Source organism: Dipodomys ordii, unplaced genomic scaffold (assembly GCF_000151885.1).
Source record: "Dipodomys ordii isolate 6190 unplaced genomic scaffold, Dord_2.0 Scaffold93, whole genome shotgun sequence".
Lineage (NCBI taxonomy): Eukaryota > Metazoa > Chordata > Mammalia > Rodentia > Heteromyidae > Dipodomys > Dipodomys ordii.
Window position 1 is genome coordinate 4,268,317 of NW_012267309.1, and position 15,543 is coordinate 4,283,859.

The 15,543-nt window shown below is 42.2% G+C and overlaps 1 protein-coding gene across 3 annotated transcripts in view; it reads left to right on the plus strand.

The window, feature by feature from the left end:
• Positions 1 to 15,543, plus strand: part of Kdm4c (lysine (K)-specific demethylase 4C) — a 302,738-nt gene that overhangs the window by 521 nt on the left and 286,674 nt on the right. The window lies entirely within an intron of this gene.

Sequence of the window (15,543 nt, forward strand, 5' to 3'; positions counted from 1 at the left end):
CAGGCCCGGCCTGGCGCGCTCCCTCGGGCCCGCCTGTCCCCGAGACCGTCGGGACCCCGCGGGCCGGCGGTGGGGGCTCCTACCCAGAGCCCCCGGCGCACGGAGTTCCAGTGCGCTCCCAAGCCCTCGGCGGCCTGGCCGCGGGGTTTTCCTGTCCTCCTGCTGGGGGCCGTTGCTTCTGCCGTGCCCCGGGGAGACGCGATGCGGGGTAGACCGTGGGTGCTTACTCAGTGCGACCTGGATCGGGGCGCGTGGACGCCCCAGCCACAGGACGTGGCGTGGGGTGGGACTGGAACGTGGGCAGGCCGGGTTTCTGGGCTGCAACTTGGGATTTTGTTCCAAGTTCAGCCAGTGAAACCAGCTGGGTGCTTTTCCTGGTGGGGTGGGAGCCAGGCCCCCTCACTCCCCCCCCCCTCCCCGCCTTTAGTTGCGCCCCGATAGTCTGCCCTGGCGGGGCTGCGTTGCGGGCCATTCTCGGGAGGGGCTCTTCCTTCCGGAGCACACCAAGCTAACTTTTCTTTTGCACTTGATCAACTGACCTACCTGCGGTGATTTATCAAACAGTGCTTTTGCTGTTGTTGTTTTGTTTTTTTAAGGCGTGGGTTAGAATTTGTAGGTTTCCTCACTATTATCAAGGAGAAAGCTTCTGATAGACTTGGTCTATTACGGGTTGCGGGTTGCGCTAACTTTCATCCACTTGAGCTTGAATGTGTGTGTGTGTGTGTGTGTGTGTGTGTATGTATATGTGTATGCACACACACATAAACTTGGCTTTACCGTTTCTATGGCTGCGGTTTCTGATATTCTAATTTCGAAATGTTGTGGTTAAAAAGTAGTGACTCTTTTTTCCTTGCCCTGTAACCTGCCAGTCGTGAGGGGGGGGGCAGGGAGGAGTGGAGGCTTGAACTCTGGGCCTGGGTGCTGTCCCTCAGCTCTTCAGCTCAAGGCGAGCACTCTACCACTTGAGCTACAGCGCCACGTCCGGTTTTCTGGTGGTTTATTGGAGAGTCTCACGGACTTGACTTCCCAGGCTGGCTTTGAACCGCGATACTGAGATCTCAGCCTCCTGAGTTGTTAGGATTACTGGCGTGAGCCATCGTCGCCATGGCTTTAATTTTTAAAAGTTCACCTTTACTATGTTGCCGGCAGTCCATTGTTTGTCATCTGCATGGAAAATTTCCCATCTCTTACATTGGTGTCAGAACCCCCTGTGTTTTGTTTTGGAGCAATTTACACAGTTTGGATTTTTTAGTTAGGCGAAGTTTGCACATAATCTTTACAACACCCATAAATTTGATAATTCAGTATAAAATTTGTATCAGAGGCGTGTTTCATTTTATTAGTAGACTTTAATGAAGTACAAAATACACATTTTACGGGTTGAGATTGTGCCCAGTGGTAGGTGGTATTTAGCCTGAGAAGTCTGGGTTCAATCCCTACCCTTCCCCCCCAATAAAGTAGGATAAATATTTTAACTATTGCACAAATACATTTTTTAAAAAACTAGAAGTGGGACAGGAATGGAAAGAAAACTCTTGGAGTTAAATTTTAATGCACTGATGAAAATATGGTAAATTGAGTTCTCTTTCCAGACTTGTCCACGGTAGGGTAGATTGGGTACTGGAGGGGTAATGGATACTGGTGGGGTAAAGTCTGTATTCTTTCCCTGTCTGTTGCTTTGTAAATGCCTGCAATGGCTTTTCTCTTGCGATCAGGATGTTGGAGTCTTGAGAACAATAACTTGTTGTTATTGCCTGTTCATTATCTGAGCAAAGTAACTAAATCTGGGGTGCTCAAAATTTCTTTCCCTCTTTCTTAAAACAACAACAACAAAAAACAGTTTTACTGAGAAAAACTCACCTCTTTAAAATGTATGAGTTTGGTGGCCCATACCTTACTTAAACTTCAGCTCTCTGAAGATTAAGTCTGGAGGATCACAAGGTCAAGGCCTCCCTCTATGCTACATGTCAGACTTTGTCTTGAGAAAAAGAAAAAGAAAAAGTATAATACAATGGCTTTAAGTATATAACTGTAACTATCTAAGAAGTCTAATTGCCATCATCAATTCTAGAATCTTTTTAAAAAATAATATTAAAATTATTAAGTGGTTGTATATAAGGGTTACAATTCTGTAAGTCAGGTTATGAATATAATGCTTCTTGCTAAGTGTTACCTCTTCTATCATTCTCCCATATTTTCTCTCCCATATCCCTACCCTCTAGCTAATACTTCATTTTTTAACCTAATATACATTGTAGAATCCTTAAAAAACAACAAAATCTCACCCTCTGTTCTCATCAGATTTTGTCAATTCCTCTACTTCAGTCCTCAGAAACCACAAAAATGTTGTCTCAATAGATTTGCCAGTTGCAACATTTCACTATGAATGGAGTTGTACACTAATTAGGTGGTCTTTTGTGGCCTGGTTCTTTCACATAGCTTAATGTTTTTTTTTGTATGGCAGAATAATATTTCACTGTATGCAGATAACATTAGATGGGTTGGTTTCACTTTTTTGGCTATTGTAAGTAATGGTATTGTGGACATTTGTCATTTTAAAACTACTTTTGTGTGGACACAAGTCCTTTCTTTCTCCCCCTCCTCTTTTTTTTTTTTTTTAATTGGGTCTTGAACTTAGAGCCTGGGTCTTGCACTGCTCTATTTCCAGCTTTTTTTTTTTTTGGTAGTTAATTGCAGCTAAGATCACTGACTTTTCTGCCAGGGCTGCCTTAAACCATGATCCTAAAATCTCAGTTTACCGAGTAGCTAGGATTATAGGCCTGAGCCACTAGTGCCTACTTTGGACAATTTTTTTTTTTAAACTCTTAAGTATACTTAAGTTAGTAGTAGGTTTGCTGGGTGAATCACCATCTTTTGAATGAATGAATGACTAAGCTAGGAAATATTGTTAATCTTGGGGGATACACTTCTGAGGCCCTGGAGGGGCCTGTTGACCTTTCTCTACTACCAAGTCTATTTCCTTGGAGATCAGAAATTTCTGTGGGGACATGGTCTAATGGCAAGTGTGTTTTTTTCCTTGGGTGTCATTATTATCATCCTTTCCTGTTAGCAGCTGTTCTTTATTTTTTAATTAATTAATTACTTTATTTATTTTTTCTGGTTGTGGGGCTTGAACTCTGGGCCTGGGCGCTATCCCTCAGCTCTTCAGCTCAAGGTGAGCACTCTACCACTTGAGCTACAGTGCCACTTCCAGTTTTCTAGTGATTTATTGGAGGCAGGAGTCTCACGGTCTTTCCTGCCGGAGCTGGCTTTGAATTGCTATCCTCAGATCTCAGCCTCCTGAGTAGCTAGGATTACAGGCGTGAGCCACCAGTGCCCAGCTAAGCAGCTGTTCTTTATATTGCTCTTGGCTCTTCCCTGGGTACTGGAATATTATATACTTATTGGGGACATAACAAGTGCATTCCATATAATCTTTTAAGTTCAGGGTCCAATACAGATCTCTCAATATTTCAAAATTTGTTTTTCCTTTGTTAAACATTAATGTTTATTGATCCTCTTGCAACCACATTTCTGATATGAATTTCTAGGAGGCATGCCATAAATAATTTTTACCCCAATAATGGAGATCAAGTGTGGGGCCTTGTACTTGCATTGTATGTTTCTATCCTTACTAAAATAGAGGGGGCTTGTGGGCCCTAAGATATAAATGTGAACTGTTAGCTTATTTTTGTTAACCCTTCCCCCCCCCCAAAAAAAAAAAAAGACTTGCTATACCTTCTCTCTCTGACCTTTGGGAATTACTTAGTTTGAAAAGATACTGTCCTTCCCACTTTCCACTTGCTGAGCCTAATCCTTTTACCCAAGCAGTCAGAATAATCCCTATAAGAAGTCTGTCCTCCTCTTTCTCCTTCAAGGTAGTTAGCTGAGTCTTAACTCTTAGCCCTACCTTGCTGTAAGGTTTCATCAGTTCCCACTTTGTCTTGTCTCTACACTTCCCTGGATGGGCTTGTGTCCTGCCCTCCCCTCTGAGTAGGACTACTCCTCTGACCTACACTTCCCCTGTCTGGTCAGTTAGTCCCACCTCCTCTTTCAGAAAACTTCAGTTCGCTTCTTCATTTTAGTGTTCTGCTAACCCTGAACACTTGGTATAGCAGCAGTCTGTACTTTTCCTTGTCTTGGAACACTCTTGCTGTTACTTGTGTATCACTCATTCCTCCCTACACCTATGAAGTCAGAGAACGGGCTACACAAAAATAATGACAGTTCCTGTGTGTGTGTCTCAGCGATAGTCAAGCCTGGGCTGTGAGTTTAACCTAGGGCCATGGGGGTGGAGGCAGAGGAATAGCTGTGCATGGTAACTCAGATCTTTAGTCCTACCTGCATAGGAGGTCAGAGTGGTTGCAATTTGGGGCTAGGCAAGGCAAAAAAAAGTTTGTGAGAGTCCATCTCCACAAATGACTAGGTGCTGTGGTGGTGAGCATATGTCATCCTATTAATGTGGAAGCACAAATTAGGATCATAGTTAAGTTGGGTTGGGCATAAAGTGAATAACCAACACAAAAAAGAGCACCTGCTGGGCAAGTACTGATAAAACAAAAAATTGACATCAGATAGTGATTTTTGGCTCATGGAATTATGGATAATTTCCTTTGTGCTTATATTTGTTTTCTACTATGAGTACTGCCCTTGTGACTGGGAAAAGTTAATGAAGTCCATGTTTGTTAGACAATCTGGAAAACAGGAAAAGATGGACAACTCTTTTAACCCCCCAGTTTTCATTTTGATTAATTTTCTAAGGGTTTTTTTTGGGGGGGGGAGGTGGTGGGGAGCTGGTTCTGGAGCTTGAATTCAGGACCTGGGGTCAGTCCCTGAGCTTTTTTTGCTCAAGGCTATTATTCTACCATTTGAGCCACAGCTCTACTTCATTTTTTGTTGTGAATTGGAGATAAGGGTCTCTTGGACTTTCCTGTCCTACCTGGCTTTGAACTGTGATACTCAGATTTTAGTCAACTGAGTAGCTAGGATTACAGGTGTGAGCCACTGGCCCCTGGCTACAGTTTGTTTTTCTCTCTATCTCTGTCTCCCTCTCCATCTCTTTCTTCCTTCCTTCTTTCTCTTTCTTTCCTTCCTGTTGGGCATGGGGCTTGAACTCTGGGCCTGGGTGCTGTCCCTGTTATCTTCAGCTCAAGGCTAGCACTCTACCACTTGAGTTACACCACCATTTCTGGTTTTCTGGTGGTTTTTATTGGAGATAAGCGTCTTATGGACTTTGCTGCCTGGGCTGGTTTTGAACCTCGATCCCCAGATCTCAGCCTCCTGAGTAGCTCGGGTTACAGGTGTGAGCCACTGGCACCCAGCTTTAAAGTTTCTTTTTAAAAATTTTTCTTTTGAGGGGCTGGGAAGGTGGCTCAGTGGTAGAGCGCTTGCCTTGCATGCATGAGGCCCTGGGTTCGATTCCTCAGCACCACATAAGCAAAAAAAAAAAGAAAAAAGCCGGAAGTGGTGTTGTGGCTCAAGAGCTGAGGGACAGCACCCAGGCCCAGAGTTCAGGCCCCACGACCGGATCAAAAAAAAAAAAATCTTAGTACCAGCACACACACACACAAAAGGAAAATAAAAAAAAAATTTGTTTTGATAACCTAAGTGAGATTCTAATATACCTTAAGTGTCAAGCTTTTATTTTAATTCTTATGTCAGACTTTGAGAGTCTGATGAGGATACATGTAGTTAATTACCTGATGTTGAGATTATGCTGATTCTTAGTGAACAGACTATTAGAATGTGAGAACTAAGCATGTGATAAATAATTTCTTTTTTTTCCTCTGAGAAATACCCTGATTAATATCTTTGTATGTTTTATGGTACAGAGATTTCTCTTGAATAATTTCTCTTTATTTGCTCTTTGTTTTATTTATTTTTATTTTTTCTGGGTGGTTTATTCCTCATAGTGGTGGATACATTTCTTCAGTAGAGCAGTACCCTACATTTAGATTGGATTCAGTGCTCTGTAATGTATTAGGTATGGAAGAGATAGTCGAGCTCCCAAATAAGCAAACCGCATCCCCACAATTTCATGGAGAATTATTTTATTAAAAGTGTTGAATATTTCATTATGCCGTTGTACTATATTTTTAGACACATAGTGACTTTAGCCACTATTTTTTTGTTTATTTATTGGGTCCGGTCGTGGGGCCTGAACTCTGGGCCTGGGCGCTGCCCCTCAACTCTTTAGCTCAAGGCTAGCGCTCTACCACTTGAGCCACAGCGCCACTTCCGGCTTTTTTCTTTTTGCTTATGTGGTGCTGAGGAGTCAAACCCAGGGCCTCAGGCATGCAAGGCAAGCGCTCTACCACTGAGCCACCTTTCCAGCCACTTTAGCCACAATTTATTTATTTATTTAGTCAGTCGTGGGGCTTGAACTTTGGGCCTGGGCGCTGTCCCTCAGCTCTTCAGCTCAAGGCGAGCGCTCTACCACTTGAGCTACAGTGCCACGTCCGGTTTTCTGGTGGTTTATTGGAGATAGGAGTCTCATGGTCTCTCCTGCCTGGGCTGGCTTTGAACCTTGATCCTCAGATCTCAGCCTCCTGAGTAGCTAGGATTACAGGCGTGAGCCACCAGCACCTGGCTTTAGCCACAATTTATGATGGGCCACCGGACAGTCTGAAAATTAATTCTAGGTTTTTTTGGGCTTGCATTTATATGTTACTGTGTGCAAGGAGCAGGATGTGTCATCCAAACACTTTTGTTAATTATTTCTTTTTCTCTCTCTTTATACTCCCTTTAATACCTCTATGTCATTCCAGCTGTTAATTTGACATATGTTTGTTAAAACTATGGAAAACTGAACTCTGATGGTGGGCTTGAGGATGTATTTTTGTGGGCACTACATTGTACATTTGAGGGCTTGCCTCGAATATACAGTGCCCCTGAGTTCCTCCCCAGCACCACAAGAAAACAACAGCAATAATAATAAACATATTTTTCCTCTCTGCTTCTTTGGGATTTTTTTTCCCTTTCCTTTAAAAATTAGTGTACATTGGTTACCTGGGGTGACCTGACCACTTCATGTACACAAGGTATTCCATTTCTTTCAGCCTCACCCTCCTATTACTTTCCCCTTCCCCTCTTTCTGAAGGTAATTTCAATGGGTTTCATTGTTCTGTTTTCATACGTACAAATCATTTACCATATTCATGTTCATTAGCCCAACTCTGGCCACCTACCTCTCACCCCCAACAGAGTGCTCTGGGATTTCTCAGGAATCCGGTCACATTTCATGGTCCTCTCTGGCTGCCTGCGTTATTACACAAGTGCCCGCAGCTCTTACATCGTCACCAAACCGGCTTCTGCACCTTCCCTGCAGTCCTCTAAACAGTCCAGCTGCCCTGTTTTTTCCTTCCCTACAGCTGAGCTTTAAAAATGCAAATTGCTCATTCTCATTGACCTTAGAGCATTAAAATTCCTGCAATCTCTTTACCTGTGTGTGGGGGGTGGGGTGGGGTGGGGGTGGGGTAGGGACTAATCTACGCAGACCTCTCAAGCCTTACCTAGGAGAATGCTACATTCTTTCCTCTTTCTGTTTCATTTCCCCAGACCTCTTGTAGGTGCTTCTGAAGGTGCTTTTTTCCTGCCTGGCATTGCCCTCATTTCCATACATCTTTTCAGTATAGTTTCCCCAGGTGAAAACCTCTCCCCTCAGGATAATATATTTTAGTTCTCTATATACTTCTCCATAATACTTAGCACAATTTATAGTCACACTTATGGGACAATTAGATTTTCTGAGACTTCTGCAAGCGCAGGGACCAAGTTATTTTTATTTCCTTATTTCACACTGGTATAAATGTTGCCTCTGTAGTTCTGAAGGATAAGTATTTAATGAACATTTGTGGAAAAAATTAGTGATTTTGATACATATGAAAAAATTTAAACTGTAAAAGTAGGACATATATTAGGAAATCTACATCATGACACAGTGTGTGTGGGTATACACACAAAACTGAAATGAAAAATCTCCCAAAACAATACCTACCACTTGTGTTATACTCACATTTTTTTATTTTGTTCTGTATCACATAGAAACCCATTGATATAACCTGCCAGTTTAGGTGAGACTGCAGCATTAACAACATACCTCTGATGTAATACAAGGAAAAGGCCTCATTTTCTTTCTTTCTTTCTTTCTTTTTTTTTCTTTTCTTTTTTTTGTTGGTCATGGGGCCTGAACTCTGGGCCTGGGCACTTGTTCCTCAGCTCTTCTAGCACTCTGCCACTTGAGCCACAGCGCCACTTCTGGCTTTTTCTGCTCATGTGGTGCTGAGGAATTGAATCCAGGGCCTCATGCATGCAAGGCAAACTCTACCACTGAGCCACCTTCCCAGACCAAGGCCTCATTTTCATCAGAACAAATGATTGAACTTTCATTGCAAAGCAACTTTCATTTCAAATCAACGTTTATTTCAAGTCAACTTTCACTGCTGTTTTCTTAGTTCTGTCTGATGGGAAGTACAGTACAAGAAGAGCTTTAAATAGCATGCCCACTTCCCCTCTCTAAAGAATGTTACTGATGTTCTGATGTTGTCTCTGGTAGTCCCCCAAGGTTTGATGAGGAATGTGTAAGCATGCCTCCCCATAAGTCTTGAAGTGGGCCTTATGAGCTCATTCGGAGAGATGAATTGAAGTTTATGGCCAGCCTCTCATCAATTATATGCTCTCAATTTGTTAAGGCCATTCTAAATCCCTATGATGATAATGGGAACATGGGTAAACCAGTAAAAGGAGCCTGACTAAGAAAGGACCATTGGAGATTGTTTTTTTTTTTTTTACAAATGTTTAGCTTTCAGAAACCCTGGAATGAAACCTATATTGATCTTTCTCTCCCTCTCTTTCCCTCTCTCCCTCTCTCCCTCCCCCCTCCTCTCTCTCTCTCCCTCTCTCCCTCTCTCTCCCCTCTCCCCCTTCCTCGTTGGTGGTAGGTAGAGCTTCAATTCAGGGCCTGAGCACTGTCCTTGAGCTTTTTTACTCAAGGCTAGCACTCCATCACTTGGGCCACAACGCCATTTCTTGCTTTTTTCTGAGTAGTTTATTGGAGATAAGAGTCTCACAGACTTTTCTGTCCAGGCTGGTTTCAAACTGTAATCCTTAGATATCAGCCTCCTGAATACCTAGGCTTACAGGTGTGAGTCTGGCTATATTCAGCTTTTTTTTTTTTTTTGTCCGTTGTGAGGGCTGAACTCTAGGCCTGGGCACTATCCTTCAGTTCTTCAGCTCAAGGCTAGCGCCCTACTATTTGAGCCATTGTGCCACTTCCAGTTTTTTTCTGCTTATGTGATACTGAGGAATTGAACCCAGGGCCTCATGCATGCAAGACAAGCACTTTACAACTGAGCCACCTTCCCAGCCCTATATTCATCTTTTATAGTCCATTTTGCTAACAAAATAGTAGACTATTTATAAATGTCTAAGGAAAGTATCTTTTTGATTGAACTGTATTGTGACATTTGCAACTTGAAAAAAAAATGTTGGGAAATGTTAAGCCTTCCCTGTTTAAGAATGTAATATGCAGGGGCTGGAGGTGTGGTTCACTTTATAGAGTGCTAGCCAGTGTGCATAAACATTAGGTACCAGATTGAGTCCTGGTCTGGAACCTAAAAAAACAGAAGAGAAATAGAAAAGTGCAAATAGAAATAGAAATGTGCAAAATTACTTGCATAAATTAACTTCTACCAGTTAATGAGCAAAAAGCCAGAAGTAGAAGTGTGGTTCAAATGAAGTAGTAGAGGGCCAACCTGAGTGGAGAGGACCAAGCGAGGGCTAGATGGAGGTCCTGAGCTAAAGCCCCAGGACAAACAGACACACAAGAAAAGGTTTCTGTGTATTATGTATATGTACAAATAGGAAAAATAATGTGTTTATTGAAAAGTTTTAGTTATTTTAACTTTATTGTTTTAGAATTTTCCAGGTTATTCTTATTTTTTTCATTATACGTAACTTTACAACCAGTAGGCCAAGTTTCTAAAACTTATTTATATTTTCATTAGGAATGCTTTTAATTCATGGATTAATTTAGAGATCTCAGTTCTTTATAACACTGAATTTTCATGGTCAAAAATATGATGTATCTTTCCAATTAGGTATAAAGTCCGAATAATATATATATATATATATATATATTTTTTTTTTTTTTTTGGTCAGTCTTGGGGCTTGAACTCTGGGCCTGGGCGTTGTCCCTGAGCTCTTCACCCCAAAGCTAGTGCCCTACCACTTGAGCCATAGTGCTACTTCCGGCCTTTTCTTTTCTTTTTTTTTTGCCAGTCATGGTGCCTGAACTCTGGGCCTGGGCTCTGTCCTTCAGCTTTTCAGCTTAAGGCTATGCTTTACCACTTGAGCCACAGCACCACTTCCAGCTTTTTCTGCTTATGTGGTGCTGAGGAATCGAACCCAGGGCCTCATGCATGTGAGGCAAGCACTCTATTGCTGGTTCACCTTCCCAGCCCCATGACAGCTATTTTAAAGTTAACCTTTTCACAAATCTTACACATTAAAAAAAATTATTCTATTACTTGTTTCTACTTTAACCTCAAATTTAGAAAAATTGCAATTGCGGTGTAAAGGACTTTCTTTGGAAAATTGAGAACAAGTTGCCTGTTACTCCTCAGTAACTCAATATGTATTTCCTTTTTTTTATGGGGGGAGTATGACGACAGAATAGCTGTCAAAACCAGGAAATTAGTATTTATCTACATCATTGTCATCTACTTTTTAGACTTTTTACATTTTTTTTGTTGTTGTTGTTGGCTGTGGGCCTGAACTCTGGGTCTGGGCGCTCTGTCTTCAGCTCTTCAGTTCAAGGGCTAGCGTTCTACCATTTGAGCCACAGCATCACTTCTGGCTTTTTCTGCTTATGTGGTGCTGAGGAATTGAACCCAGGGCTTCATGCATGCTAGACGAGCACTCTACCACTGAGCCACCTTCCCAGTCCTACTTTTTACATTGCACTATTCTTTTTTTTTTTTTTTTTTGTCGGTTGTGGGGCTTGAACTCTGGGCCTGGGCGCTGTCCCTCAGCTCGTCAGCTCAAGGCGAGCACTCTACCACTTGAGCTACAGTGCCACTTCCGGTTTTCTGGTGGTTTATTGGAGATAGGAGTCTCACGGTCTCTCCTGCCCAGGCTGGCTTTGAACCGCAATCCTCAGATCTCAGCCTCCTAAGTAGCTAGGATTACAGGCGTGAGCCACCAGCGCCCAGCTACACTATTCTTTTTTTTTTTTTTGTCGGTCATAGGGCCTGAGCACTGTCCCTCAGCTCTTCAGCTCAAGGCTAGCACCCTACTACTTGAGCCAAAGCACCACTTCCAGCTTTTTCTGCTTATGTGGTGCTGAGGAATCGAACCCAGGGCCTCATGCATGCAAGGCAAGCACTCTACCACTGAGCCACCTTCCTAGCCCTTCACTATTCTTTTTTGTTGTTGTTGTTGGTCCTCGGACTTGAACTCTGGGATTGGGCACTGTCTCTGAGCTCCTTAGCTCCTTAGCTCTACCACTTGAACCATAGTGCCACCTCTGGTTTTCTGGTGGTTAATTGGAGATTAGAAGAATCTCAGGGACATTTGTGCCAGGGCTGGCTTTGAACCTCGATCCTCAGATCTCAGCCTCCTGAGTAGCTAGGATTATTATTTTAAATGCTGCTACTGAGACTTGAACTGAGGCTCTGGGAGCTATTCCTTAGCTTTTCCACTCAAGGATGGATGGAGGTCTAGCACTTGAGACACAGCTCTACTTCCTCCTTTTTGCTGGTTAATTGGAGGTAAGAGTCTCAAGGACATATCTGCCTGGGCTGGTTTTGTATTGTGACCTCAGATCACAGCCCTGGAGTAAATGAGGATTACAAACATGAGCCACCAGAAAAAGATTCTGCCCGGACTGGCTTGGAAATGGGATTCTCAGATCTCAGACTCCTGAGTAGCTAGAATTACAGACATGAATCACTGGTGTCCAACCTCAAAACTGATTTGAGATTATTATAATTTTGATTTTCCTTCATCTTCATGGTCTTGATTTTCATGGTTTTGACACATTTGAATATTATAGGGCATTTGTGTTTATGTTCACTCTTAATTTTTGTGTTTGGCAGAGTATCACAGGGGCATTGCTCTGCTGTTTTTACTGCATCCTACCAGGGGCCACACTTCTTTCTGTGCCTTTACTGAAAGTGTTCTCTTTGATTATTGAAGATAGTCTTCTGTGCTATTCATTTGAATTGTAGTCTGTTAATATTATTCTTTTTTGTATGTTTTTTAATTGTAAAAATGCTGTACAGAGGGGTTACAGTTAAATGAGCAAGGTAATGAGTACATTTCCTATTGAGCATTGTTGCTTCCTCCTTTTTCTCTCTACCATCCCTTCCCTCCCCCCTCCACAACTCACTCCCCTTTTCCCCCCTCCCCCGCCAAGTTGTAAAGTTTGTTTTCAACATAGTGTTTTGTACATCTCCTGGTTACAGTGGGTCAACCTGTATCCTTATTTAAACATTTTGTTTTTTCCTTCCCTTCCCTGAATTACAGAAGTATATATACGAGATGCAGGCACTGACATCAAATACAGTGAAAACGGGTTATACTGTGGGGGAAGAACATACAAAGCAACAAAAAAATCACATGGTACATTATAAATACGTTAGAAACAATAGCAAGAAAGAAAAAAAGATATTTGTGTCCCTATCTTGGAGTTCATTTTGCTTAACATCATCTTTCTGTTAATATTATTTATGTTGATGTTCATTGCTACGGGTTTGGTCCTCAGGAACCTGAGAAGCTGCTATCTTTTTTACCTGTCTCATCATTCCTTGAGTATACCTACACCATAGATATTTAAAAACTAAGATCTAGGTGTTATTGTCATTAAGTGTTACTCTAGAGTCCTGTCAGTGGGTAGTTAGAGAATTTGTGTATGTTCACATATATGTTGACATTTTTGGGTATGTATGTGCTTATCTATTTATATGTCCACATACAAAGAAGCATATAATAAATGGATATACTATAATCAGCCCATTTTTTTGTTCCTGGAATAACCCCTTAATAATAGTAATGATCTTAAAATATTTTTGGATTTTGCTTATTTTTATTGGGAAACAAAAGTAATGCAATGTACTTATTTGAAATTTGTCTTTAAGTGAAATTGGCTATTTAAAAGTTTTGGCTGAGCCGGGTGCTGGTGCAGTGGCTCATGCCTGTAATCCTAGCTACTCAGGAGGCTGAGATCTGAGGATCACGGTTCAAAGCCAGCCCGGGCATGTAAGTCCATGAGACTCGTATCTCCAGTTAATCACTAGAAAACTGAAAGTGGTGCTGTGGCTTAAGTGGCAGAGAGCTCGCCTTGAGCTGAAGAGTTGAGGGATAGAGCCCAAGCCCAGAGTTCAAGCCCCAGGACTGACAAAAAAAGAAGTTTTTGCTGGAGCTGGGCACTGGTGGCTCACACCTGTAAGCCTAGTTATTCATCAGTGCCCAGGTCCTGAGCTCAAGCTCCAGGACTAGCTAAAATAAATAAAGTTTTGTTGCTTTTTTTTTTAAGTGGGGGCAAAGTGGGGGGTACACAGAGGGAGGGAAAGTGAACAAATGCATCATACTATTCAGTATACAGTATGTGGAAAATGAACTATCTAACTTGTGGGCAAGGATGGGAGAAGGAAACTGGAGGAAAGGGAAGGAAGGGTGAGATTGTCCAAAAAAAAATGTACTTGATACTTGGTTTATGAAATGGCAACTCCTCTGTAAAACACCTTAATAGTAACTAAAATTGTGTTAAAAAAGTTAAAGAGGGACTGGGAAGGTGGCTCAGTGGTAGAGCGCTTGCCTTGCATGTATGAGGCCCTGGGTTCGATTCCTCAGCACCACATAAGCAAAAAGAAAAAGCCGGAAAGTGGAGCTGTGGCTCAAGTGGTATAGTGCTAGCCTTGAGCAGTGCCCAGGCCCACAGTTCAGGCCCCATGACTGGAACCCCCCCAAAAAAAGTTAAAGATTAAAAAGATGTTTTGTTGTTCATTTTAGGATTGTTAAGAAAGAATTTCTAGACATACCTTGTGTGTGTGTGTGTGTGTGTGTGTATGTGTATGTGTGTGTGCGTGTGCGCGCGTGTGCGTGCATGCGTGTGCACTGGTAATGGGCCTTGAATTCAAAGCCTGGCATTATCTCCTTAGCTTTTTTTCCTCAAGGCTAGTGCTCTGCCACTTGAGCCATAGGTCCACTTCTGACATTTTGCTGGTTAATTAGAGCTAAGAGTTTCTCTAGTTTGTCTGCATGGACTGGCTTCAAACTGTATCTTCAGATCTCAGCCTCCTAAGTAGGTAGGATTACAAGCATGAGTCACTTGCTCTCAGCTTCTTTTTCTTTCTGTGATCTGGGCCAGTTTAAATAATATTGGATTTTTATTTTTCTCAAAATTGAGCAGATTTTTCCAGTGAAGCTGTCTTTGGTCCTGTAATGCCTTTCCTTTCTCTTCCTTATCTCCTTTCTCTTCTATATGCCTCTCCTCCCTTTCCCTTTTTTTTTGTCAGCTGGTGAACCCAGCAAATAAGTCAATTATGTTTGTGACTTGGATCTGGGAGATACTGAGCTTGTAGTTGGTTATTGCATACTTCCTGTCTGACCTTAGGAAAGTGATTTCCATTGATGAGCCTTAGTTTCATCATCTCTCAGGTGGGAATAACCACTGCCTGCCTACCTCACAGAGAACTCAGAACAAAAATGAAGTAATATGGTTAACACACAGCAAAGAACAAAGCAAATGCAAGACTTTTTTTTCCCCCAATGACTTGGGGTACATTGTAATTAATCAGTCGGAACATTTAAGCCTTTTACGAAGTTACCCTTTTAGGACTTTTTAGTTTTATTTATTTATTTTTGCCCGTCCTGTTGCTTGAATTCAGGGCCTTGGCACTGTCCCTGAGCTTCTTTTTGCTCAAGGCTAGCACTCTACCACTTGAGCTACAGTGCCACTTCTGGCTTTTTCTCTCTATGTGGTACTGAGGAAGCCAAGGCTTCATGCATGCTAAGCAAGCACTTTACTACTAAGCCACATTCCCAGCCCACAAGACTTTTTATTTTTAAAAATTTATTTTTATTTACAATTTTTTTGGTCGTTAACTTTAAACTTTAAATTTTCTATTTTTAGTTTGTTTTTATTTTGTTGAGGCAAGGTCTCTCTATGTAGTTCAGACTAATCAGAGCACTTGATTTTCCTGACTTTACCTCCTAAACATTGTGGTTACAGAGTGCCACCATGTCCAGGCAGTGCTGTTTTTATTTTTGTTTTTTGCTGGTAGTAAGGCTTGAACTCTGTGCTCAGTTCCTTAGCTTTTTTGCTTAGTGCTAGTGCTCTACCCCTTGCGCCCTAGCTCTACTTCTGGGCATTTTGGTTCTTTTTTTGGAGGGTGGGGGTAGTTAATTGGAAATAAGAGGTTTTTTTTTATTTTTGGGTCCGGTTGTGGGGCCTGAACTCTGGGCCTGCGTGCTGTCCCTCAGCTCTTCAGCTCAAGGCTAGCGCTCTACCACTTGAGTCACAGCGCCACTTCTGGCTTTTTT